Source organism: Hordeum vulgare, chromosome 5H, assembly GCF_904849725.1.
Source record: "Hordeum vulgare subsp. vulgare chromosome 5H, MorexV3_pseudomolecules_assembly, whole genome shotgun sequence".
Taxonomy (NCBI): Eukaryota; Viridiplantae; Streptophyta; class Magnoliopsida; order Poales; family Poaceae; genus Hordeum; species Hordeum vulgare.
In genome coordinates, this window is record NC_058522.1 from 164,508,751 (window position 1) to 164,535,417 (window position 26,667).

The following is a 26,667-nucleotide window of genomic DNA, read 5'->3' on the forward strand; positions in this document are numbered from 1 at the left end:
AGACAAAGGATAATATTAAGGCTAGAGTCGATCAAGAGACACTATGTCATAGACCGTTACAAAACATGCGAGAAGGCAAAGGAAAGCAGAACTGGTCGAAGCCAAAGGCCTGGTTCAATCTTGAAAGGCCAACTATGAGGGAAATTATCTTGTGGGTCAAAATGCACTTGATGTTCCCCGATGGGTATGCAGCGAATCTAAAGAGGGGAACGAGTCTTGAAAAATTAAAAATCTTTGGTCTCAAGAGTCATGATTGGCACATATGGCTTTATTCCTAAGGATGAATGGCTAGTACTCGCGCAGCTGAGCTATTTCTTCTGTGTTCTTTGTGCGAAAGAATTGTCGCCTGGCGTGGTAGAAGACATGGAGGAGTTTGCACCGGAGTTATTGTGCAAGTTAGAGAAGATCTTTCCACCGGGCTTCTTTAATCCAATGCAGCATTTGATTTTACATCTACCGACCGAGTCAAGATTGGGTGGGCCTGTGCAAGATCGTTGGTGCTATGCAACTAAGAGGATGCAGAAGACCCTTCGAGCTAAATGTAAAAATAAGCGTAGAATAGAAGCATCGATGGCTGAGGAGAAGGCGAAGGCCAAGGACCTTCTAGTCCTTCTCCTCGTTCTCCTTCTTCTTCTTGATTTCTTCTCCTCCTCCTCCTCCTCCTCTTTCTTCTCCTCTTTCATATTATCCTTTCTTTAATTTCCCCAACAATGACATAATTAGCCCATTTAGCTCCAAAATACCATAATAAGCTCAAAATGGCATAAGAACCTTGGTTAGCTCATGAATATTATATACTTAGCTTGTTTTCCTCTAAAATGAGATAATTAGCCCATTTAGCTCCAAAAAGACATAATTAGGTAATTTAGCTCCAAGAAGAGGAGAAGAAATAGGAAAAATGAAAAGAAATAAGAAGAAGAAGAAGAGAAGAAGGAGGGGGAGAAGGAGGAGGAGGAGGAGGAGAAGGAGGAGAAGGCCAAGGACCTTCTAGTCCTTCTCCTCCTCCTCCTTCTCCTCCTTCTTGATTTCTTCTTCTTCTTATCCTCCTCCTCCTCTTTCTTCTCCTCTTTCATATTATCCTTTCTTTAATTTCCCCAACAATGACATAATTAGCCCATTTAGCTCCAAAATGCCATAATAAGCTCAAAATGGCATAAGAACCTTGGTTAGCTCATGAATATTATATACTTAGCTTGTTTTGCTCTAAAATGGGATAATTAGCCCATTTAGCTCCAAAAATACATAGTTAGGTAATTTAGCTCCAAGAAGAGGAGAAGAAATAGGAAAAATGAAAAGAAAGAAGAAGAAGAAGACGAAGAAGAGAAGAAGGAGAAGGAGGAGGAGGAGGAGGAGAAGGCCAAGGACCTTCTGGTCCTTCTCCTCCTCCACCTCCTGCTCCTCCTTCTTGATTTCTTCTTCTTGTCCTCCTCCTCCTCTTTCTTCTCCTCTTTCATATTATCCTTGCTTTAATTTCCCCAACAATGATATAATTAGCCCATTTAGCTCCAAAATACCATAATAAGCTCAAAATGGCATAAGAACCTTGGTTAGCTCATGAATATTATATACTTAGCTTGTTTTCCCCTAAAATGGGATAATTAGCCCATTTAGCTCCAAAAATACATAATTAGGTAATTTAGCTCCAACAAGAGGAGAAGAGGAGAAGAAATAGGAAAAATGAAAAGAAAGAAGAAGAAGAAGAAGAAGAAGGAGAAGGAGGAGGAGGAGGAGGAGAAGGAGAAGCCCAAGGACCTTCTAGTCCTTCTCCTCCTCCTCCTTCTCCTCCTTCTCCTCCTTCTTCTTGATTTCTTCTTCTTCTCCTCCTCCTCCTCTTTCTTCTCCTCTTTCATATTATCCTTGCTTTAATTTCCCCAACAATGACATAATTAGCCCATTTAGCTCCAAAATACCATAATAAGCCCAAAATGGCATAAGAACCTTGGTTAGCTCATGAATATTATATACTTAGCTTGTTTTCCTCTAAAATGGGATAATTAACCCATTTAGCTCCAAAAAGACATAATTAGGTAATTTAGCTCCAACAAGAGGAGAAGAGGAGAAGAAATAGGCAAAATGAAAATAAAGAAGAAGAAGAAGAAGAAGAAGAAGAGAAGAAGGACAAGGAGGAGGAGGAGGAGGAGGAGAAGGAGAAGGCCAAGGACCTTCTAGTCCTTCTTCTCCTCCTCCTCCTTCTCCTCCTTCTCCTCCTTCTTCTTGATTTCTTCTTCTTCTCCTCCTCCTCCTCTTTCTTCTCCTCTTTCATATTATCCTTGCTTTAATTTCCCCAACAATGACATCATTAGCCCATTTAGCTCCAAAATACCATAATAAGCTCAAAATGGCATAAGAACCTTGGTTAGCTCATGAATATTATATACTTAGCTTGTTTTCCTCTAAAATGGGATAATTAACCCATTTAGCTCCAAAAAGACATAATGAGGTAATTTAGCTCCAACAAGAGGAGAAGAGGAGAAGAAATAGGCAAAATGAAAAGAAAAAAGAAGAAGAAGAAGAAGAGAAGAAGGAGAAGGAGGAGGAGGAGGAGGAGGAGGAGGAGAAGGCCAAGGACCTTCTAGTCCTTCTCCTCCTTCTTCTTGATTTCTTCTTCTTCTCCTCCTCCTCCTCTTTCTTCTCCTCTTTCATATTATCCTTTCTTTAATTAACCCATTTAGCTCCAAAATGCCATAATAAGCTAAAAATGGCATAAGAACCTTGGTTAGGTCATGAATATTATATTCTTAGCTTGTTTTCCGCTGAAAATGACATAATTAGCTGAAAACATCATATTTTGTTATTTTTCTGACTTTCTTATTCACATTTTTGCAGATTGGATATACTACATGCATGGAAGCTGGGATTCATGGAGTTGAACAATGTCTATGGATGAACTTTATATGTATATCATCTAGTTTTCATTTGAGTTGATGAACAATGTCGAACTATATGTATATGTATATATGGATAAACAGTGCAATACTTTGTATGTTGGTTCTTTCGATATATGGGGATGTACATTAATTTATATGTATATCATATATGTGTGGTGAATTATATATATGTGTTGGCAAGTATATGTGTGGTGAACTATATATCATATATGTGTGGTGAATTATATAAATGTGATGTAAAATATATATATATGTGCTATGAAATAATATAAAACAAAAAAAACAGGTACTATATGGGCTCTTTGCCGTCTGTCAGCTGATGGCAAAGACCTGTGCCATCAGCTGGCAGATGTCAAAGGTGCCACATGGCACCCAGCTGTGCATCCTCGGGTGTCTATATAGGCTCTTTGCCGTCTGCCTCCAGGGTGGGCAGACGGCAAAGAAGAGGGCACAGAGGAGGGGGGAGGAGGAGGCAGACGACAAAGAGTGGAGGGGGGGGAGGAGGAGGCAGACGGCAAAGAATAAGGGGGAGGCAGACGGCAAAGAATAAGGGGGAGGCAGGCGACAAAGCCTCCGTTAACCCCTAATGGAGGCAACGCCTGTCGGGTGCCGTCTCGAGCACTTTGCCGACTGCTCCTAAGCAAAGTTGACGGCAAAGAGCTTTGTTGTCCACTTTGGGGGGACAGACAGCAAAGAAGGTCCTATGCCGTCGTAGGCTGACGCAGAAATTTTGTCGGCCATGAGATTCTTTGCCGTCTGTTGTTTTGTCTTTGCCGTCCGGTATTTAGTCTTTGCCGTCTGTGATGGCAGACGGCAAAGAAGCTGATTCCTGTAGTGACCCTCATGCTCGAGACCTCCTTCGCAAGAGTACGACTAGCGACAGAATTGCTTCTTGAGAGGAGGCCAAGCTGGCGCAACTTGAAGTAGACTCGAAGACTCCATTATATGACGGTTGTGAGCCCGAGGTTATCCGTTTGAGTTTGATGCTCGAACTTCTAAAGACGAAGGCCAAAAACAAATGGATAAACAAAAGCCTTGATGAGAATTTGAAGTATCTACATAATAATGTTCTTCCAGCAGGGAATCTGTGTCCTACTAGTGTCGATGAGGCCAAGAAAATTGTTTGCCCTCTTGATCTGACGCACAGTAGATACCATGCATGCATCAACGATTGCATCATTTATCGGGGGGATCACGCGGAAAAAACCAGGTGTCCACTGTGCAATGCTTCTTGATACAAGAAGGCGGGAAAGAAAGCTCCTCGGAAAGTTTTATGGTACTTTCCGAGCACTCCCCGTCTGCAGCGGTATTTCGTAGATCCTAAGGAAGCAAATCTCATGCGCTGGCACGCGGAGAGGAAGAAGCCCGATGATGGAGATGATCCGAGGCTTAGACACCTCGCAAATGCTGGCCAGTGGAGATCATTCAACATCGAATATTGATTTTTCGGAGAAGATACAAGGAGCATCGTGCTTGGTGTGTGTATGGATGGAATGAATCCGTTTGGATACCAGAGCACCAACCACAACACATGGCCCTTCTTTGTATGGATGTACAACCTCCATCCACGGAAGTGCATGAAGACAAAGTACATACACATGAGCATGTTGATTCAAGGGCCAAAACAAACAGGAAATAATATTAACCTATATATGGGGCTCCTAAAATCGGAGCTAGATACTTTATGGAAATTGCCGGCCAAGACATGGGACGCCAGCACAAGAGAATATTTCTATATGAGAGTTGTGTTGATGATGACGGTGCACGACTATCTCGGTTACGGGTACACCTCAGGACAAGTGTGCCATAGATACTGCGGATGCACGAGGTGCATGGATGATACAACGTCTCAGCAGGTTACGTCAACGAAAGATGGCGGGTCTAGGAAAATCATGTACATGGAGCATCGTGGATGGCTCAAAAAGGATGATCCGTGGAGAAAACATGGAGATCTATTCAATGGTTTTGCTGAGCTTCAAGGACCTCCACGTAAGAGGAGTGGCTCCAAAATCAACGAGCTGTTGAATACTGGCAACAGTGCCCCCCGCCGGGAAAGATTGAAAAGGCTCAAGAGCCACTGCTGAAGGTATGGAAAACGAGGTCTGTTTTCTGGGACTTGGAGTACTAGCACAATCACGACACGCCTCATTTCCTTGATCGAATGCATATCATGAAGAATGTCCTCAAGAGCTTGCTTGGCACGTAGGTGAACATGCCAGAGAAGATCAAGGATGGGCCGAAGGCAAGGAAAGACTTGGAGGATTTGGAGATCGGGGGGGATCTCCACATGCCCCGTAAAAAACGCGATGGAGGATACAGAGACGGAGACGGCGGCGGGGCCAAGGGGAATAAAAGTCAACAAGAAGGAGCAGAATTGTTGCCCCCTTCTTGTTTCACCTTAAGTGCAAAGGATATCGATCAATCCATCACGTGCCTTACGGGAATCAAAGTGAGTTCTCGTTACGGTGGGAAGATAAGCAGATTTCTAGACACCAAGAAGAAAAGGTTTAGCGGGATGAAGACTTATGACTGTCACATGATGATGACGCAGATACTCCCGGTTGCCATTAGAGGGTTAATGGACAAGCACGTCCATGAGACGCTTACTGGCGTCTGCAACTTCTTCGACGCTATCACTTGAAAGTCCATCAGTGTGAAGAAGCTTTGAAGGATACAGGAAGAGATCATTGCCATACTATGTGAGCTTGAGATGTACTTCCCGCCCTCGTTCTTTGACGTCATGGTGCATTTGTGTGTCCACATCGTGGACGACATCTTCGACCTCGGGCCTACATTCCTTCACAACATGATGCCGTTCGAGAGGATGAATGGGCTCATCAAAGGATTCGTTCGTAACATGTCCTGTCCCGAGGGGAGCATCTCCTAGGGGTATCTGACCAAAGAGCGCATCTCCTTTTGCGAGAATTATATAGGCAAAAGACATAATTGTACGTGGGTTTGCCCGTACAATTATATAGGCGAGAACAACCAAGAAGACCCTGTTGTTGGTTTGCCCGTCAACAAGCACCATGGGAGGCTCGAAGGAGAAGGTCACAACAACGGCCGGAGGGAATTGCACGTGGACTACTTAGATCGACGGGACGACTTTGGCAGGGCTAACTTAGTGGTGCTACAACACATAGATGTGGTAGATGATTATGTGACACTACACAAACAAATCATCACAAAGAATTACCGTGATCAGGGGATGCACAAGACGGACGACAAAGTTACTGTAGAGCACAACGCCACTTTCTTGCGTTGGTTCAAAGAGCAGGTTCGTGCTAATCCCCCGGAAGAGGGCAGTGCAGACGAGTTTCACATACACGTCTTAGCACATGGCCCCACGCCCAAACTTGTGTCCTATGAGGCATACGATATCAACGGGTACATGTTCTACATGGAGGCCAAAGACATGGACAATGACTACCAGAACTCAGGGGTGATGATTGAATGTGTGACCGACTCCAATAGCACAACTGAAAGATTCTATGGAAGGATCGAAGAGATCTGGGAGCTTAACTATGCTGGAAGGCACGATGCGACGATGTTCCCTGTCAGGTGGGCTAAGGCCGTCGTAAGAGAAAACAAGTATTTCACTACCATGTCTATACCCGACGCTACCGTGAACGTTAACATCATCACCAAAATTGAGCCATGGATACACGCTAAGCACGTGATACAATGCTTATTCATAACCGATCCAACCAATCCTAGCCATGTTGTAGTGAGGAGAGGCAAAAGGAACATCGTCGGAATGGATGGAGTCGCCAATGAGGAAGACTACGACCAATACGACAACCGATGAGGGAAGATGACGATGACGACGAAGCATATGTGAAAAGAAGAATCAAAACTACATTACCTAAGAAAGATCGTACTCAATGGTACCGGAAAAGAAGAATCAACACAACAAACAAGAACAGAAAGAAGCTCAATGTGAAACGTCTTCAACGTAGCTGAGAAAGAATCATTTATATATATGTATGTATTTTGTGTACAAAACAACACATGGTTCCGGTAATATTCGCACACTGTGGGAGGGAGACGTACGTTCTCGTCATCGACTATGTGCGAGAGGCCGTCGGGATAAAAACTTAAAACCAAAAAAAACAAAAGGGAGAAAGCAATACAAAAGAAAAGTAAACAGAAAAGGAAAGGAAAATAATAAAAAGAAAAGTAAAATAATAAAAATAAAAATAATAAAGAAAGTAATGTTAGCAGTAGCGCTCGATTGGTAAAAGCGCTATTTCTAACTTAGCAGTAGCGCTGGTACCAAACAAACACTACTTCTATTTGTCCTAGGGCCTTTAGGAGTAGCGCTCGATTAGAATCAGCGCTAGTGCTAACTTAGCGGTAGCACCGCAACCAATCCAGCCCTACTACTACGTTTACATATGTCGGCTTCAAAAATTCCCTAACTCCCCCTCTCCCTGCACTCCCTGCACTCCCGCCTCTCCCCCCTCTCCCCCCGCACGCTCTATGTCACCGCTGCCCGTCCCCGCGCAACCCGTCTCCCCTCCGACTCATCGACCTCACGCCACCCCCTCCAGGCACCACCGCCCCCTCCGAGCGTCGCCGCCCCCTGCCCTCCCGCTCCGGTAAGCCCCCCGCCCCCTCGTCCTTCCTCCCCCATTCCAGTTATATCAGCTTCACCGGCAGTAGCATGGTGGTGGTGGTGGCGCCTATCAGCTTTACCAATCCAATCCTCTCGTGGTTAGGTTAGGTTAAAGGGTGGAGGTCATGTTGTCACTAGATAGGTTCACTAGATAGCAAAATACATATGAAATCGCTTAGGTTCACACTTGCACATGTGCGGTTGCTTAGGCGCACTTCAATGATGGTGATGCCTTCGTTGGCTGGCTGGTTAATTAGTTGGAAGACCAAAACAAGGCCTAGCCCACCTCCTATCCTCTACCGTAGCCCTACTGTCGATGTGTGGTAGACAGGCACATACAAGAGGAGGTTACTACATTTCACAGATACCAAATAGCAAGAGAAAATTACATTTGTCTTTCACTTTCACTATTTGTTTGTTTGCATAAATCCTAGTTAAATATTCTCTATGATATAGTATCATTTACAACCTAAGCAGAGGTAAATAATTCTAACCATTTGTAGGGCATAAACCATGACAAGCCTTTGATTGCGCAAACTCGAGGAAGCTAGTTCTTAACCAACCATAGTAGTAGATGGTAGGCCATATACAAAAATTGTACAACTGCATGGTTTAGTTTTGCGATCAGTTGTTCCTAGAACTTAAAGTATCAGCTAACAAGCCATTCAAAAATGCACGAGAAAAATGAAGGAAGTAACAGATTCAAAGTACTCTGTTCAGCAATATTGTTTTGCAATCTTTTAGATCCAACACTGTCAGCAGCTTATAAGTTTGCCAGAATGCCTGAGTGGCCTATGTTTTTCCGGAATGTTGATTCATTTCTGTTTCGGTAAAATATAGGCGCTCCATATGTCCAATTTTTAGCAAAGGTCATGCCAAAATTTCCGTGAATTTCGGCATGACTTGTGCTCGAAACTAGGACATATCGAGTGCCCGGGAATTGCCGGAAAGGGGAATGAATCAACATTCCAACCAAATATAGTCCCCCTTTTATTATTCATGTTATTCGGCCTAGAATTAAACAATTATACTTGAATACTCATGGGAAATTAATATGTCTAGCCACGACGAAGCCGGGGGTTCTGGTCGCCACAAAGAAGACCATTTTGAGGAAGCAAATCATTTTGTTGATTACCTGGACCAATGGGAGATGCGGATGCAGGGTGGCAATGAGACCAACCCCGACACTGGCATTGCCACCGGTAGAGATAGTGGCACCGACACCAACACAGACGATGATGTTGACGTACCCGGTGAATGACCAAAGCCTAAGAGGGCAAGAAAACCAAACGAGCTCGGCACCGGACAAATTGTGGTCACGATGATCGATACGTCTCCGTCGTATCTACTTTTCCAAACTCTTTTTCCCTTGTTTTGGACTCTACTTTGCATGATTTGAATGGATCTAACCCGGACTGACGCTGTTTTCAGCAGAATTGCCATGGTGTTGTTTTTGTGCAGAAATGAAAGTTCTCGGAACGTCCTGAAAATTTACGGAGATTTTTTCTGGAATAAAAGAAAAATACCTGCGCAAAGATCCACTTGAGGGGGTGTGCGAGTGGGCCACAAGCCCACACGGTGCGGCCACCCCCTAGGCCGCGCCATGCAGGCTTGTGGGGCCATGGAGGCACCACCGCCCGCAATCTCAGTCCTATATCTTCCGTTTCGCCTGGAAAAAAAATCAGAGAGAAGGTTTCATCGTGTTTTGCGATATGGAGGCGCCGCGACATCCTATCCTTCATCTGGAGGGCAGATCTGGAGTCCGTTTCGGGCTCAGAAGAGGGGAAATCGTCGCCATCGTCATCATCAACCTTTCTCCATCGACAATTCCATGATGCTCTTCATCGTTCGTGAGTAATCTCATCGTAGGCTTGCTGGACGGTGATGAGTTGGATGATATCTATCATGTAATCGAGTTAGTTCTTGACGGGGATTGATCCCTAGTATCCACTATGTTCTAGATTGATGTTGCTACTACTTGGCTATGCTTAATGCTTGTCACTAGGGCCCGAGTGCCATGATTTCAGATCTGAACCTATTATGTTGTCGCCAATATATGTGTGTTTTAGATCCTATCTTGCAAGTTGTAGTCACCTACTATGTGTTATGACCCGGCAACCCCGGAGTGACAATAGCCGGAACCACCCCGGAGATGACCATAGTATGAGGAGTTCATGTATTCACCGTGTGTTAATGCGTTGGTCCGGTTCTTTATTAAAATGAGAACCTTAATATCCCGTAGTTTCCATTAGGACCCCGCTGCCACGGGAGGGATGGACAATAGATGTCATGCAAGTTCTTTTCTCTAAGCACGTATGACTACATACGGAATACATGCAAGTTCTTTTCTCTAAGCCACATATCTCTTCGTGTTATAGCTGTTACGTGATGAATCACATCCGTCACACTCATCCATCACCGATCCACTGCCTACGAGTCTTTTACTACTGGTCCTCACTACGTTACTTTGCCTAGGCTTGTCCCTTGCTACAAGAGGGATTGGGCCACTTTGCTGCTGTCACTACTTCTGTTACTTTGGTGCTGCTGTCGCTACTGCTGTTACTTGTTACTTTGCTGCTGCTACTACTATTCCTTGCTACTCCGCTGTTGCTTGTTGCAAGACGTTGTTGGCACTAACATCTTGTCAACAAGGCTCTTCCTGGCGCCATTGCCAGGGAAGTATATCAATAGTCTCAAGAATTGTCTCCTGTCAACGTGCCTATTCTGGCGCCATTGCTGGGATTGTCTAAGCTTTTCTCTGGTGTTGTTGCTATCATACTACCTTGCTACTGATACTTTGCTTGCAGATACTAATCTTTCAGGTGTGGTTGAATTGACAACTCAGCTCCTAATACTTGAGAATATCCTTTATCTTCCCCTTGTGAGCGAATCAATAAATTTGGGTTGAATACTCTACCCTCGAAAACTGTTGATCACATACGCTTGTGGGACATCAATGATGCACCCCACGAAATTAGAGTCAAAGGCGCCGGAGTCAGCGCGCAAGTGCCATGGCAATCAACTAGGATGCATCCTCAGGGAAACCGCCAACATCAACAACCAAAAGTTAAAGAAGATACCACATATGGAGCACACGCTCCTAACGAAGTTGCACAATAGGTTCTTGTTCCCCGGGCGGACTGAAAAAAAACTTCCGTGGGATGACGAACCCATGACAAAGATAAATAGCAAGGCAATGGTGACGTTCACCAATGCCTTGTCCGCCTAGAAAGTAAGGGTGAAAAGTAGATTATGAAGAATGAACCATGGTCCAAGATTCATGTTGACAATCCGTCACTAACGGAATAGGACTTAGAAAAATTCAAGGAGACTTGCGCTACAGAAGAAGCGTAGAAAAAGTTGGAGAAAATGAAGGAGCTACACGCCAGGAACACGCCTGCCCACCGCCTCGGAAGCCGTGGTTACGAGGAGAAGAGGCATATATGGGCCAAGGAGGATGCCAAACGTGAAAGTCACGGAATCCCAGACCCCTTGGCGGAGTTCACCGAACCGCAGGAGCACGAGTGGATAAGGGCCCGACACTAGTGGGACCCCGTCAATAAGGTCTTTTACATGGACCCGAACACGAGGGAGTTCATGAGACTACTAGTAATTGTTCTATTACCACCCTATATTAATTAGCTTCCAATCATTTCGACAACAAGTTTTGTCACATTTATAAACCATCCATGTTCCTTTTGCAGAAAGAGCAGCACCAAAAGGCAGCAGAAAGCCATGAGTCATCTCAGTCATCGGCGAGGCCAAGTGGGACAACCTGTTCAACAGGGCCCTGAACATGCTTAAAAATATCTCGATGGACAAACCTCCATCTTATGGATGCGTGCACAACATCGTAGATGGCGCCTCATGGATGAAGTGCTACCACGAGAAGTCGGAGGAAAAAAGGAAAGACAATAGCTTTCTCAACAGAGCATCAACGAGAAGGTCGCACAAGCGGCCAATAAGAGCAAACGTGAGACCAAAGAAGAGCTGGCCAAGGTAATCGACGATAAGGTCAATGCAGCTGTGGCAGCTTCCTTGGGGCAATTGGTTCCGAAAGGTTTTGACTTTGTGAGGAGGAATCCAAAAAAGGGCCATAGGACTTTCCCCTTCTCAGCTTTGTCAGGAGCAATTCGACGAACATCGCACCAGCAGCACCTGCTCATGCAACCTCAGATGCTCCCGCACCTGGTCTCGCTCCAGTTCATAGCAGCATGTCCTCCGTTTTTGGCATGCTCGGCGGGCTTCGTCTTTGGCTGAGCTCGATGCCATCACATTAATTACGCGTCATACACTCTTCACCAGTATGTCTATATAGTCTTCGTTTCAGTTTCCTTTCAGATGTCTCACGTTGTAGTCATGTCTTCGTAGGACGATGAAACCCCGCGCACCCTACTGTACGATGTCAACGACAAGAAGGTGGATGTGTGAAAGGCAACGATCATGAAGCCGAAGGACCGCATGCTCCACAACCGACACATGCCCCATGGAGTCTTCAAAGTTTGTGTGGCCAATGTGAAAGCAGGCTTCGAGGATTCACCTCTTCCGACACCAGTCGATGACAATGAGACCCCTACATAGATTGGCACATGCAAGAACTAGATCTTGCCTTGTCCGAGGACTCACCTTTTGTTTCTAGGGGCCCGTTAGCAGACTAACGACAACTCGTCAACAAGGTATGAACACCACCCCACCTACCCAATTACCTGCACCTATCATGGTGGGTGATAGCAGTCGACGCGGCGAGGGAGAGACTCCGTTAGTTCTAGCTGACTTCGCCCCCGTCGAAGAAGCAAATGCTGATGATGTCATGGAGGAGGATGCTGATGACCCTAGCTAGTATATCAATACCGGTTATGACGATGCTCGGGAGTATGACTTAGGTTATGAGAATGGAGATGACTTGATGATGCCTGAATTGCCGGAGCTGCAATGTCCTACGGCTGATTGCAAAAAGTCTTTCTTCATGCGATCCTCACCGGAGACGCCTCCAGATGCCGCCTCTACCGAGCAAGAACAACACGGGGGCCGACTGCTGGTAATTAGACCGAGGACACTTGGGGTGGTGGTTAGGGAAGGTATGGCGGGCTCACTACCGCCGCCCGCCAAGAAGCAAATGAGGAGACCGGAGAAGAAAGGATCTAAAGGCGCCAGAGCTGCTCAAGCAGCCAGCGGCCTCTAAAGCCCCGGGAGGTAGACATAATACCTGTCATAGGTGCGGATCGTTACCATGCCGCCGGCAACCCAATACTACCCCAAAAGCGTTAGAGAACATACAAAACAATGATCTAAGGATACTTCATGATGATGTGCTTGCCATAGAGAGAAGACTTCTCAGCACAGAAAAACCAGGATACCCGCTTTACCCGGCTCAGGTTCCGGGTGCGATGTCATACATCGACAGATGGCCTGTGGATAAGTTCATCGTGTGATTTGACTACATCTACAACATGTTCCACATGACCAAGCTGGATTTTCAGTTCATCCACCTGTATGCACTGTATCTAAACTACATCATCAGGCATGATAACATATAATATATTTGCGTCGCGGACCCGTACTATATGCACGAGAGCTTCTTGGCAGTATGTAAAGAGCATCGTTACTATGCAAGCAAGTACATCTGCAATTTCATGATCGCTAACAAGGACAAGGAAATGATTCTCCTGCCTTATCATCCCACGTAAGTCATCCGAGGATATCTTTCGTAAGTTTCGATCATTCCTTTGCAAGCATTGATGCTAATTTGAGGTGTACCTATTTTTCATAGTGGGGGGGGGGGGCGCCTTCCTCATCTTTCTGTACCCACAATACTCCGACGCTCTGTACTTGGACTCATCGAAGAACATCAAGAAAAAGGATTACACGCACATAAAGAGTGTTCTCGATAGTGCCATTTTAACCTTCAACCATACTGGTCGATATATCCAGGTGAAAAAGTACATGAATCAAGCACCATCTTTCAGCCATAAGACCGACTTCTGGTGCATCTAGCAACCGAACGGTAGTAAGGCTGATGGATTCTACCTCATGCATCACATGATCGAGTGCAGAAGGGATAGACAACGCCTTCCCATGTCAGCTAATTCTGGCGATGCCGAGATTGTGAACTGGGCCACAAGCATAGGAAGGACACCGGATCATCAAATCGGAGCTGAGTTTTATCACATACAGTGTGAACTTGAACGAGTGATCATGAAGCTGGTCGTCGAACAAGGAGGGATGTTCTTCCATGGGCCAATGATGCGGGAGAATGTCCGAGAACTTCTACACGCTCAGTGTCTAGACCTAAAGCCTTTCAACAAGATCGGGTCATTCATCCTTGACTACGAAGATTGGGGCACCGACATGGAGGAGTGATTGACGATGCCAATGTGTGTTTATAATTAGTACTATCGGCTTTCTATGAACTAGCATTTACATCGCTCTAGTTAATTAGTTTGTGTATGAGGAACTTCGTTATTTATGTTTACTGCTTGTATTCTGCTAACTATGCCTCTTTGTGTTTCTCAAGTACATTATGTTGCCTATTATATATCGTTGTTAAGCAACTTACGATGCAGGTATATAGATCAGAGATGGTGAAGGACTACTACGCCGTATTCATTGGGAGGGTTCCATGAGTGTACGACCACTCGCCAGATGCTCAGGCCCAGGTGGACAGCTACCCGGGCGCTAGCCATAGAGGGTTCGACAACAAAGCCGAAGTGGAAAATAGTTACTTGAGGTGGATGCTACGGCAATAGACGGAGTAAAACCGGAGCCTCAAGAAGTACTGCATAGTCGCGCTCTTGCTCATGCTGATCGCTCTTCTCTTCTACATGATGGTTTAAGTAGGGATGATGAAACTTGTGGGTGTGCCATGACTTGTGTGTATCGCTATTTTGGAGATTTGATGATATTTGTGTTGGAGAATGATGTTTGTGTTGGATAATGATGATGATGGGATAAAGGACAAGACTAATTTATGTGTATTATATGATGAGAATAATGCAAGTTTATTATGATATGATGAAACTACTGTATAGAGCATGCACAAATACGTAGAGGGGGCATAAATACGACGGGAATTAAATATTGAAAGCAGGAATATTAGCGGTAGCGCTGGCTTAGTAGTAGCTCTTTATTTATTTCACTCCTACTGCTAACGTAGATACGAGTAGTGCTTTACTTATTTCACCGCTACTCCTAACGTAGAGACCAGTAGCGCTTTAAATTCAGCGCTACTGCTAACTGGTTAGCTATAGCGTGTTAGCAGTAGGGCTGCCCCTGTTGGAAATATGCCCTAGAGGCAATAATAAATTGGTTATTGTTATATTTCCTTGTTCATGATAATCGTTTATTATCCATGCTAGAATTGTATTGATTGGAAAGTAAAATACATGTGTGGATACATAGACAACACACTGTCCCTAGTTAGCCTCTAATGGACTAGCTCGTTGATCAAAGATGGTCAATGTTTCCTGACCATAGAAAATAGTTGTCATTTGATAACGGGGTCACATCTTTAGGAGAATGATCTGATGGACAAGACCCAAACTATGAACGTAGCATGTGGTTGTCTCAGTTTAGTGCTACTATTTTCTGCATGTCAAGTATTTGTTCTTATGACCATGAGATCAAATCCCGGACACCGGAGGAATGCCTTGTGTGTATCAAACGTCACAACATAACTGGGTGACTATAAAGGTGCCCTAGACGTATCTCCGAGGGTGTCTGTTGGGTTGGCGTGAATCGAGACTAGGATTTGTCACACCATATGACGAAGAGGTATCTCTAGGGCCCACTCGGTAATATAACATCACATGAAGCTTGCAAGCAATGTGACTAAGGAGTTAGTCACGAGATCTTGTATTACGAAACGAGTAAAGAGACTTGTTGGTAACGAGATTGAACTAGGTATAGAGATACCGACGATTGAATCTTGGGCAAGTAACATACTCATAGACAAAGGGAATAGTATACGGGATTGATTGAATCCTTGACATTGTGGTTCGACCGATAAATATCTTCACAGAATATGTAGGAGCCAATATGGACATCCAGGTACCGGTATTGGATATTGGCCGGAGAGTGTCTCAGTCCTGTCTGCATAGTTCTCGAACCCGCAGTGTCAACACACTTAAGGTTTGGTGACGATTTGGTATTAATGAGTTATGTGTGGTAGTAACCAAAAGTTGTTCGGAGTCCCAGATGAGATCCTAGACGTCACGAGTAGCTCTGAAATGGTCCAGAGGTAAAGATTTATAAATGTGAAGTCATATTTTGGCTACTAGAAAATTTCGGGTTTTTATGGTATTGTATCGAGAAGTTTCTAGAAGGTTATGGAAACTTCTGGAGGAGTCCAGAAGTCCACCAAGGGTTCCACAACGTCCCAAGGGTTTTCATGGGGTGAGGGGAGACGTTGTGGCCTTATTGGGCCAAGCGCACAAGTCCCTCAAGGCCCATGTAGTTGGGAAAGATGGAAAGTCCACCTTTGTATGGAAGGGAAGGGGACTAGGATTCCACCTCCTCCCCTCTTGGCTGAGCCCTAGGTCTTGGAGATCTTGTTCCCCATGCCCCTCCACCTATATTTAGAGAGGGGGGCTCCCCAAGAGCACACACGAAGCCCTTGGTGCCCCTCTCTCTCCCTAGATCGTTTTCTCCTTCGTTTGTAGTTTCGATAGCGCTAGGTGTAGCCCTCCGGGATAGCACCACCACAACTGCCACATCACCGTGGTGCTGCGGGAGAACTCATCTACTACTCCACCCTCGCTCGCCGGATCGAGGAGGTGGAGATGCCATCGAGCTGTATGTGTGCTGAACGCGGAGGTGCCATTCTTCGGCACTTGATCGGAAGTTCATGGCATGGATCGTGATTGGATCACGAAGACGTACCACTACATAAACCACGTTCTTTGATGCTTCCGCTTAGCGATCTACAAGGGTATGTGGATCCAATCTCTCCTCTTGTAGATGATCATCACCATGGATATATGTTGTATGCGCGTAGGAATTTTTTTGTTTCCCATGCAACCTTCCCCAACAATGGTATTAGAGCTAGGTTCATGCATAGATGATATCTCGAGTAGAACACAAAAGAGTTTGTGGGTGTTGATGTTCAATTTGCTACCCTGCTTACTCTTTTCTTGATTCGACAGTATTGTTGGATGAAGCGGCCCGGACCTACATTACTCGTACGCTTACGGGAGACCGGTTCCATCGACTAACATGCAACTTGTTGCATAAAGATGGCTGGTGGGTGTCTGCTTCTCCTACTTTAGTTGAATCGGATTTGACAAAAGTGGTCCTTGGACAAGGTTAAATTGCAAATTGTGTATCACCGTTGTGCTTTTGCGTAAGTAAGATGTGATCATGCTAGATACCCATAGCAGCCACGTAAAACATGCAACAAAAAATTAGAGGACGTCTAACTTGTTTCTGTAGGGTATGTTGTGATATGATATGGCCAAAGACATGATATGATATATTTGGTGTATGAGATGATCATATTGTAATACTTAAATAAAGACTTGCACGTCGATGCTACGGAAACCGGCAGGAGCCATAGGGTTGTCTTTAATTATTTTGCACCTGGTGATGCTTTGCTTTATTGCTAGTTCAATAGCTTTAGTAGTAACAATTTAGTTGGCGCGACAACCTCAATGGCAGCACAATAATGGTGATCATGGTGTGGTGCTGGTGACGATGGAGATAATATCGGTGCTTGGATGATGGAAATCAAAAGCACAAGATGATGGCCATATCATGTCACTTATGATTTGCATGTGATGTTAATCCTTTTATGCACCTTGTTTTGCTTAGTACGATGGTAGCATTATAAGGTGATCCCTCACTAAAATTTCAGGATAAAATTGTGTTCTCCCTGAGTGTGCACCGTTGCGATAGTTCATCGTTTTGAGACACCACGTGATGATCGGGTGTGATAGACTCTACGTTCACATACAACGGGTGCAAGACAGTTTTGCACACGCAGAACACTCGGGTTAAACTTGACGCGCCCAGCATGTACAGACATGGCCTCAGAACACAAGAGACCGAAAGGTCGAACATGAGTCATATGGTAGATATGATCAACATAAATATGTTCACCATTGAATCCAACTCAACTCACGTGATGATCGGACTTGAGTTGGCGAATTTGGATCATGTGTAACTCGAATGACTAGAGGGATCTCAATTTGAGTGGGAGTTCTTACGTAATATGATTAATTGAACTCATTATCATGAACATAGTCAAAATGTCTTTGCAAATTATGTTGTACTCCCTCTGTAAACTAATATAAGAGCGTTTAGATTACTAAACTAGTGTTCTAAATGCTATTATATTAGTTTACGGAGGAAGTAGATGATTAGCTTGCGCTGTAGCTGCCCTGTTTTTGATATGTTCCTAGAGAAAACTAAGTTGAAAGATGATAGTAGCAATTATGCGGACTGGGTCCGTAAACTGAGGATTTTCCTCATTGTTGCACAGAAGGCTTATGTCCTTAAATGCACCACTCGGTGTGCTACCCCCACGAGCGTCGTCTGTGGATGTTGCGAACATCTGACATACACATTTTTGATGACTACGTGATAATTTAATTGTTGGGGGAACGTCACATGGGAAACAAAAGTTTTCCTACACGCACATAAGATCTATCCATGGTGATGACCATCTACGAGAGGGGAGAGTGTATCTAGATACCCTTGTATATCGCTAAGCGGAAGCATATATAATGTGGTTGATGTAGTGGAACATCTTCGTGATCCAAATTGCAGCCCGTCCCATGATCTCATCACGATCCGTCGTGCGATCCCATCACGATCAATCTCGATCTAGTGCCGAACGGACGACACCTCCGCGTTCGGCACACATACAACTCGATGACGATCATCGCCTTATTGATCCAGCAAGAGGGGCAGAGAGGTAGATGAGTTCTCCAACACGACGGCGTCGTGGTGGTGGTAGAACTCTTCCTGCAGGGCTTCGCGTAAGCACCGCCGAACAAGACTAGAGGAGAAAACGATCTAGATGAAGTATAGGGAGCACATGGCAATTAGAGTTAGGGCTGCCTCTAATTACTCTAGTATATATAGGAGGGAGGGAAAAGAGGAGGCAGCCTCAAATCCTCAAGGTTTGGGCGAAATTGGAGGTGGAGGAGTCCTACTCCAATCCTACTAGGAGTAGGATTCCTCCTCTCCACTTGGAAACCCTTTCCTCGTCTTCCACCTTTGGGTTTTTTCCTTCTCAAACCTCATGTGCCTTAGTGGGGGCTTAGGCCAGCCCACTAGGGGATGGTTTGTATCCTCCCACAGCCCATGAGGCCCCTCGGGGCGTGACACCCCTCCCGATGCTCCCCAGTACCCTCCCGGCACTCTCGGTACACTACCGAAGTACCCGAAACTTTTCCGGTGACCAAAACAGGACTTCCTATATATCAATATTTACCTCTGGACAATTAAGGAGCTCCTCGTGACGTTCGGGATCTCATCCGGGACTCCGAACAACTTTTGGTTACCAACACACATAACTCAATAATACCGAAACGTCACTGAACCTTTGTGCACACCCTGCAGGTTCGAGAACTATGTAGACATGACCTGAGACATTCTCCGGTCAATAACCAATAGAGGGACCTAGATGCCCATATTAGCTCCTACGTATTCTATGAAGATCTTTATCGGTTTAACCTCTATGTCAAGGATTCATTTATTCCCGTATGTTGTTCCCTTTATCCTTCGGTATGTTACTTGCCCGAGATTCGATCGTCGGCATCTCCATACCTAGTTGAATGTCGTTACCGGCAAGTCTCTTTGCTTGTTCCGTACAAGATCCCGTGGCCAACTACTTAGTCACATTTCTTGCAATGCTTATTGTGATGTTGTATTACCGAGTGGGCCCCGAGATACCTCTCCATCATACGCAGTGACAAATCCCAATCTCGATTCACGCCAACCCAACAGACACCTTCGGATATACCTGTAGAGCATGTTTATGGTCACCCAGTTACGTTGCGACGTTTGATACACACAAGGTATTCCTATGATGTCCGGAAGTTGCATCATCTCATGGTCATAGGAACAGACATATTGACATGCAAAAAACAGTAGCAATGAACTCACACGATCATATGCTACGTTCATAGTTTGGGTCTTGTCCATCACATTGTTCTCCTAATGATGTGATCCCGTTATCAAGTGACAACACTTGTCTATGGCCAGGAAACCTACACTACAGGAATCAGAGACTTTGCCGTCTGCCATGGCGGACGGCTAAGGGGAGCACTCGGACGGCAAAGGCCTTTGTCGTCCGTTTACAGACGGGAAACTGCACGGTGAAGAAAAATCTGGTAAAGAGGTTCTTTGCCGTCGGCCTTGGGCCTGCGGACGACAAAGAAACTTTGCCGTGGGGGGGGGGGGGCAAACGCCAAAGAACATGGACGGCAGATCCGCGGGCTAGGGCCATCAAGTGGTAACGACAGCCTTTGTCATCTGCTGGGCCCACCATCCCTTTGCCGTCTGCCATGCCCCTCTTAGCCATCTGTGGGCGGACGATAAAGATGGCAAATAGTCTTGGCCTTCAGGGCCTTTGCCGTGTGCTGGGCTCCCTTTGCCGTTGGTAGGCGGACGGCAAAGAAAGCAAAATGCCCCTGTTTATTTTATTTATTATTATATCCAATATTTTTCACAGGAATATATGATATATTTATATACTTCATAGAGATAATGTTGTTGCCACACTGATAACCATACTAAAATAAGTTTCAACAATACATACATACATATTATGCAAGTTTCATCCGTATCAAACCATATATTACAATAGTTTCATCCATACATACAAAGTTTCATATCCATATATTACAATAGTTTCATGCATACATATTATCCAAAAAAATACAAGTAACCCAAGCACTCCATCAATCCAAGCTTTCGTCAAGTGAATGTAATCTGCAAATTGGGAATTAAGAAAGTTAGAAGAAGAAGCCTAGATGAAGAAGAGAATAAGCTAAGTATAGGCCATTTTTGATTAAATAGGAAATTTTGGAGCTAATTTAGCTTACTACATCATCTAGGAGGAAACTAAGCTAAGTATATGTCATTTTGGAGCTACTTACGTAAAAATAGGTCATTTATGACCTAACTATGCTTATTAAGCCATTTTGGAGCTAACTAAGCTAATTATAGGCCATTTAATAGCTAAGTTAGGTACAATAGGTCATTTTGTAGCTAACTAAACTTATTATGTCATTTAGGAGAGAACTTAGCTAAGTATAGGTCATTTTTGATTAAATAGGCCATCTTGGAGCTAATTTAGCTTACTACGTCATCTAGGAGGAAACTAAGCTAAGTATATGTCATTTTGGAGCTACTTAGGTTAAAATAGGTCATTTATGATCTAACTATGCTTATTAAGCCATTTTGGAGCAAACTAAGCTAATTATAGGCCATTTAATAGCTAAGTTAGGTACAATAGGTCATTTTGTAGCTAAGTAAGCTTATTATGTCATTTAGGAGAGAACTTAGGTAAGTATAGGTCATTTTTGATTAAATATGCCATTTTGGAGCTAGTTTAGCTTACTACGTCATCTAGGAGGAAACTAAGCTAAGTATATGTCATTTTAGAGCTACTTAGGTAAAAATAGGTCATTTAGGAGCTAACTTTGCTTATTATGCCATTTTGGAGCTAACTAAGCTAATTGTAGGCCATTTAATAGCTACGTTAGGTACAATAGGTCATTTTGTAGCTACGTAAGCTTATTATGTCATTTAGGAGAGAACTTAACTACGTATTGGTCATTTTTTATGGAATAGGTCATCTTGGAGCTAATTTAGCTTACTACGTCATCTATGAGGAAACTAAGCTAAGTATATGTTATTTTAGAGCTACTTACGTGAAAATAGGTCATTTATGAGCTAACTCTGCTTATTATGCCATTTTGGAGCTAACTAAGCTAATTATAGGCCATTTAATAGCTAAGTTAGGCACAATAGGTCATTTTGTAGCTACATTAGCTTATTATGTCATTTAGGAGAGAACTTAGCTAAGTATAGGTCATTTTTTTATTAAATAGGCCATTTTGGAGCTAATTTAGCTTACTATGTCATCTAGGAGGAAACTAAGTTAAGTATATGTCATTTGAGAGCTACTTAGGTAAAAAATAGTTCATTTAGGAGCTAAATATGCTTATTAAGCCATTTTGGAGCTAACTAAGCTAATTATAGGCCATTTAATAGCTAAGTTAGGTACAATAGGTCATTTTGGAACTAGCTAAGCTTGTTACGTCATTTAGGAGAGAACTTAGCTAAGTATAGGTCATTTTTTATTAAATTGGCCATTTTGGAGCTAATTTAGCTTACTATGTCATCTAGGAGGAAACTAAGCGAACTATATGTCATTTTGGAGCTACTTAGGTAAAAATAGGTCATTTAGGAGCTAACTAGGCTTATTATGCCATTTTGGAGCTAACTAAGCTAATTATGTCATTTAGGAGGAAACTAAGATAAGTATAGGTCATTCTAGAGCTAACTTGGGTACAATATGTCATTTCGGAGCTAAGGTAAGGTAAGTAAACATCATTATGCAGTTGTTAAGCAAAACACTAGAAAAAACATACCATTCTCGTCAGCACGGCGGTGAAGCACGGTGGCTGAGGCTTGTTTCACCTGGAGAAGGCTGCCCTCGAGAAGGCTCCACTATAGAAGGGTCGTGCTATGCGTTTCGGGAGATATTCTGCACCAAACATCGTTTCCAATGTCTCGTTAGCATGATGACATTCAAAAGATCACTTAATTGAAATCAAACTCACCGTCCCCGCCATGTTAATGAATCGCATTGCCGGAGGGACGTGGTCGGTCTTCTCGCACATAGACTGTACATTTGGTTTCGACAAGTCAAACTTTTTAGTTATTAATGAAACAAACATTAAAATGCAAGATTTGACAAATATGAGGAAGAAACTTACCACTAAGAGCTCGTACATGGCCCTGTTAGACGCATCATTTCGTGCCCTCTCCGCCTCGAACAACACAACCGTCCTCTCCTCCATCTCCTTCATCTTCTTATCCTTTGCCGCCAAAAGCGCCTGCGTTGCCTCTCTCTCTTTCAAAATAGCAGCTTGCAACACAACTCATTGTTAGCATTGTAATCATATTGGTTTGCACACACAACATAATGCGGAAAGATAGTTGAGTCCATTAAAATAATCTCGATGGTGAGCTTGACTGGCCATGGACGAGGTGTTATCTCAGGACATGAGCTCGTTTGGCGTGCCTTTATCTGCCAGAGAGTGCTAGTACAACGTATAAGGCTGTCTCCAATGGCGATTGAGCCATGGGGCCTCCCATTGCCAGCTATCATCACCAACTCTCGATCAATAGGCCCCTGGCTCGGGTTAAAGTTCTCACATTTCGTCGCCTTCCCGTGATCTCTGTACTTCACGAGCTTGTGGTGGGAGGAGATGTTGGTGAAGTTTTCAGGATGATCGAGGTCAGACTCAGAGAATGCGTTGACCTTCTTGTACGAGGCAGTATGGGCCATCGCATAGAGCTCGTACATCTCTAGCACCTCCGTCTTATTGTGACGCGCCTAAAAGAGAGAGAGAGGAAAGATATATTAGTAAAGGGCTCAAGCTAGCATTAAGAATGAATTGCATGAGTCATAAAGCAAACCACATACCCAGTTCTCACCAAACACATTTAAGTTGACGCTCCCTTGATGTTGTGGCACACCAACCATTTTGCCACGCCTCTCCTTGGCATTCTTGTGGCTGGCCTCCGACTTTTCGGAGCACCGTTGATCCACCAAGGCCTCCCAACAATCCATCTTATTCACGCACCATCTCGGTGGCACCTAAATTAATAAAGAGAAATTTAAGCGCTACGCGTAAGAATCAAATCAAGGGAACTAACTACAAGGCCTAAATATTATGTAATTACCTTCATGTAATGCTCCTTCTCCATCTTTGAATCGCGACACTTCGCCTTATCCTTCCTAATACGCCGCGAGGCGTAGTAGTCTCGAATAAACCTACACCTGAGCCTCGTGCCAAAAGTTTTGAAGTAGGCGGCGGCATTCGGTTTCGATAACCTTTGCCGTGCGCTCCTCGTATCCCTCCTCACACCTGTAGAAGGTCTGCAAACGAGACAACACTGATTAGTACAATAACTAGCTATTGTTAATTTTTAACTGTGTAAAGGAGAAATTACCTAGAACTGTCTGATCACCATGTCGGCCCTCGTGTGGCACAAAACACCGTCGATCCCCACCTCCGGCAGGGCCGGGGCACCCAAGTTGTGCTCCGAGGTCATTCCTACCTCTCGACCCCGACCGGGCAACGTAGCAAACCCCGGGAAGTTTTGCCGTTAAAGCACACCAAGGACGCTATTGGGCTTGCGGACACCCTTGGCAACAATCGAACCCCTGTAGTATGACAAATTAAAGCCAAAACATTAGATATTTGAGAAAATGTGAAGGCAAAAGGTTAAATAAGAGTAAATTAACTTACTTGTCCCCATTAAGCTTAATCGACCACCTCTTCTCGTGGGTTGCCGGCATGAGCGGGAGCCCCATACTACCACGCTGGTAGACGGTGGCCCCCTCACACAGCTCCTTGTCGCTATGAGCATGGCCACTTGGCTCCGGTTGACCCAGATCAGTCCAGGTATCCCATTGGTTCTCTTGGGACGTACCCTTATCCCTGCTTTGCTCCCGAGTCTCCTGGAACGAAGCCTCTGGGACACGAGTCTCGTGGGTCGAAGGCTCGTTGACCTGAGGCTCGTGAACTGGAGACTATGTAGTCTCCACCTCAGACGGGTCCACCCTAGTAGTCATGTGCTCAGGTGAATCAGATTGGGGTGGCGGCGAGGAAGGCGTGGCAGCCACCCTACCTCTCCCGCTGCCACGTGTACATTTAATAGCTCTCGGCTTCACGGGGGGTCGACCTCCTCTAACGGGGGTTGCGAGAGTCGAAGAAGCGGCCACTCCATGCGGAGTAGAGAGCAATGCTCTGTGGAGAGGCGAGGCAGGAATGGAAGTACCCATGCCACCACCCATCGACAAAGAAGGAGCCGTGGCTTTCGACCCTTTCCCACCATCTTTCAACACCTGCCATGACAAAGAGTAAATGAAATTAGTACAACATAAATACCAATGTGAGTAATAGAATGTATATAATTTAAGTGTATCATCATCATAAATACCAACATGACTAATAAAAATTGAATACCTAACATGAACTAGAAATTTATATATGTATATAACAATAATTGAATACCTGACGTGAACTAATAACAATCTTGATCGTCTATATATGCTTGGGGTCAATAAATGCATCATGATCATCACTATCATCAATAAATGTAGCATCATCATCACTATCAGGAAGAACATGTGTAAGGCCTCCATTATGTAATTGGTTAAGTGACAGGTCATCCACATCAGTAACCTCTTCTTCTTCCGGCTCTTCCTGTTCCGGCTCAGAGCTTAAGACGGATTCACTGTCACTATCTACTTCAATGTTCTGGGGTGAAGTAGAGCGGTTCTTGAAACGTTTTTTGGACATACGTGTTTCTTGGAAGAATTCTCCTTCATATGTGGTTTTTTATGAAATGACCAAAGAACAAGAGGGTTAATGTGAGGTTCGTAATCCTCTGCATTGAGGGTAGGTGGTCGAAAACATGGCGGCAAGTGATAAACGACATCCCAACCATTTAGATTTGGATCAGTTTGGCAGACCCACGGTAGATAGAAAACTTGTGTCGCCTGTTGAGCCATAATATAGACATCGGGAACATCTAAATGGGTGTTTTGGTTGATTTCAACTAGTCCTATATGTTCATGAGTCCTTCTAGTCTCCCTCGGCTCAAAACAATAACATTAGAAGACTACGACGGTCGGTGGGTTTTCACCATAGAATAGAAGTTCATAAATTGCTTCAACTCTTCCATAATACTTGGTACCTCCTTTGCCGATAGCAGAGACAGTACAATTTGTAGTCTTTAGGTCCAGCATAGATAGCTCTTTCCCAAAGGTACGAAAGTGATACCCATTGATGTTGTATTTGTCAAATGAACGGACCTTATAGTCAAAGCCATTAGTGACTTGTCTCAACTCGGCGTTCATAGACTCTACATCAACCTACAAGTTCAATATGGAAGAATGGATGCATTAGATGCAAATTAGACCAAGAAATCAAATGGCCCATTAATGGTAATTAATTACCCTTTGTTTGAACCAAGAGATGAAACCGGGATAGTCACCTCCATGCTTTCCGAGAAGCTCATACTCTGTGACGGAATCCTTTTCAATGACCGCTCCATCCGAGAATTCGGCGACGTATCGGCTATATCAAATATCTAGGAATAAGAGTAGTTCAAAGGAATTAGAAGTTGCGGAACAATAATTTACCGAGAACTTACTAGATGTACAGCTGCACTTCTGTTAGGTTGTTGAAGATATACAATGAAATGGTCCGCCATTCTTCGACATTCAACGATTTCCCTTTCGAAGCACCGGCTGGTGCAAGTTTTCCTTTGAATAGGCTGAGGTAGGATCGACCTTTTATGATCGCCATCATTGTACCGAGGCTTTGGGTTATGAAAATAATGATTTCTGGGTTTGTAGTGTGCTGTCACGAAGTTTGTCGCTTCCTCAGTAATGAATGCCTCGCCCATCGATGCTTCAATTCTATGTCTATTTTTACATTTAGCTCGAAGTATCTTCTGCATGCTCTCAGTTGAGAAGCACCATCGATTTTGAACGCCCCCCAATCTTGCCTCGGTCGGGAGATGCAAAATCAAATGCTGCATTGGATTAAACAAGCCCGGTGGAAAGATCCTTTCTAATTTGCAGATCAACTCCGCCGCCAACTCTTCCATTTCAGCTAGCACACCAAGCGATAGTTCTTTTGCACAAATATAACGGAAGAAATAGCCCAGCTCTGATAGTACTAGCCATTCATCCTCAGGGATAAAGCCACGCAACATCACCGACATTACCCGCTCAAGCCATATGTGCCAATCATGACTCTTGAGACCAAATATTTTCAATTTCTCAAGACTCGCTCCCTTCTTTAGATTTGTAGCATACACATCGGGGAACATCAATCGCATTTTCACCCACAATAGCATTTCCCTCATAGCTGGCCTTCCAAGATTGAACCATCCCTTTGGCATCAC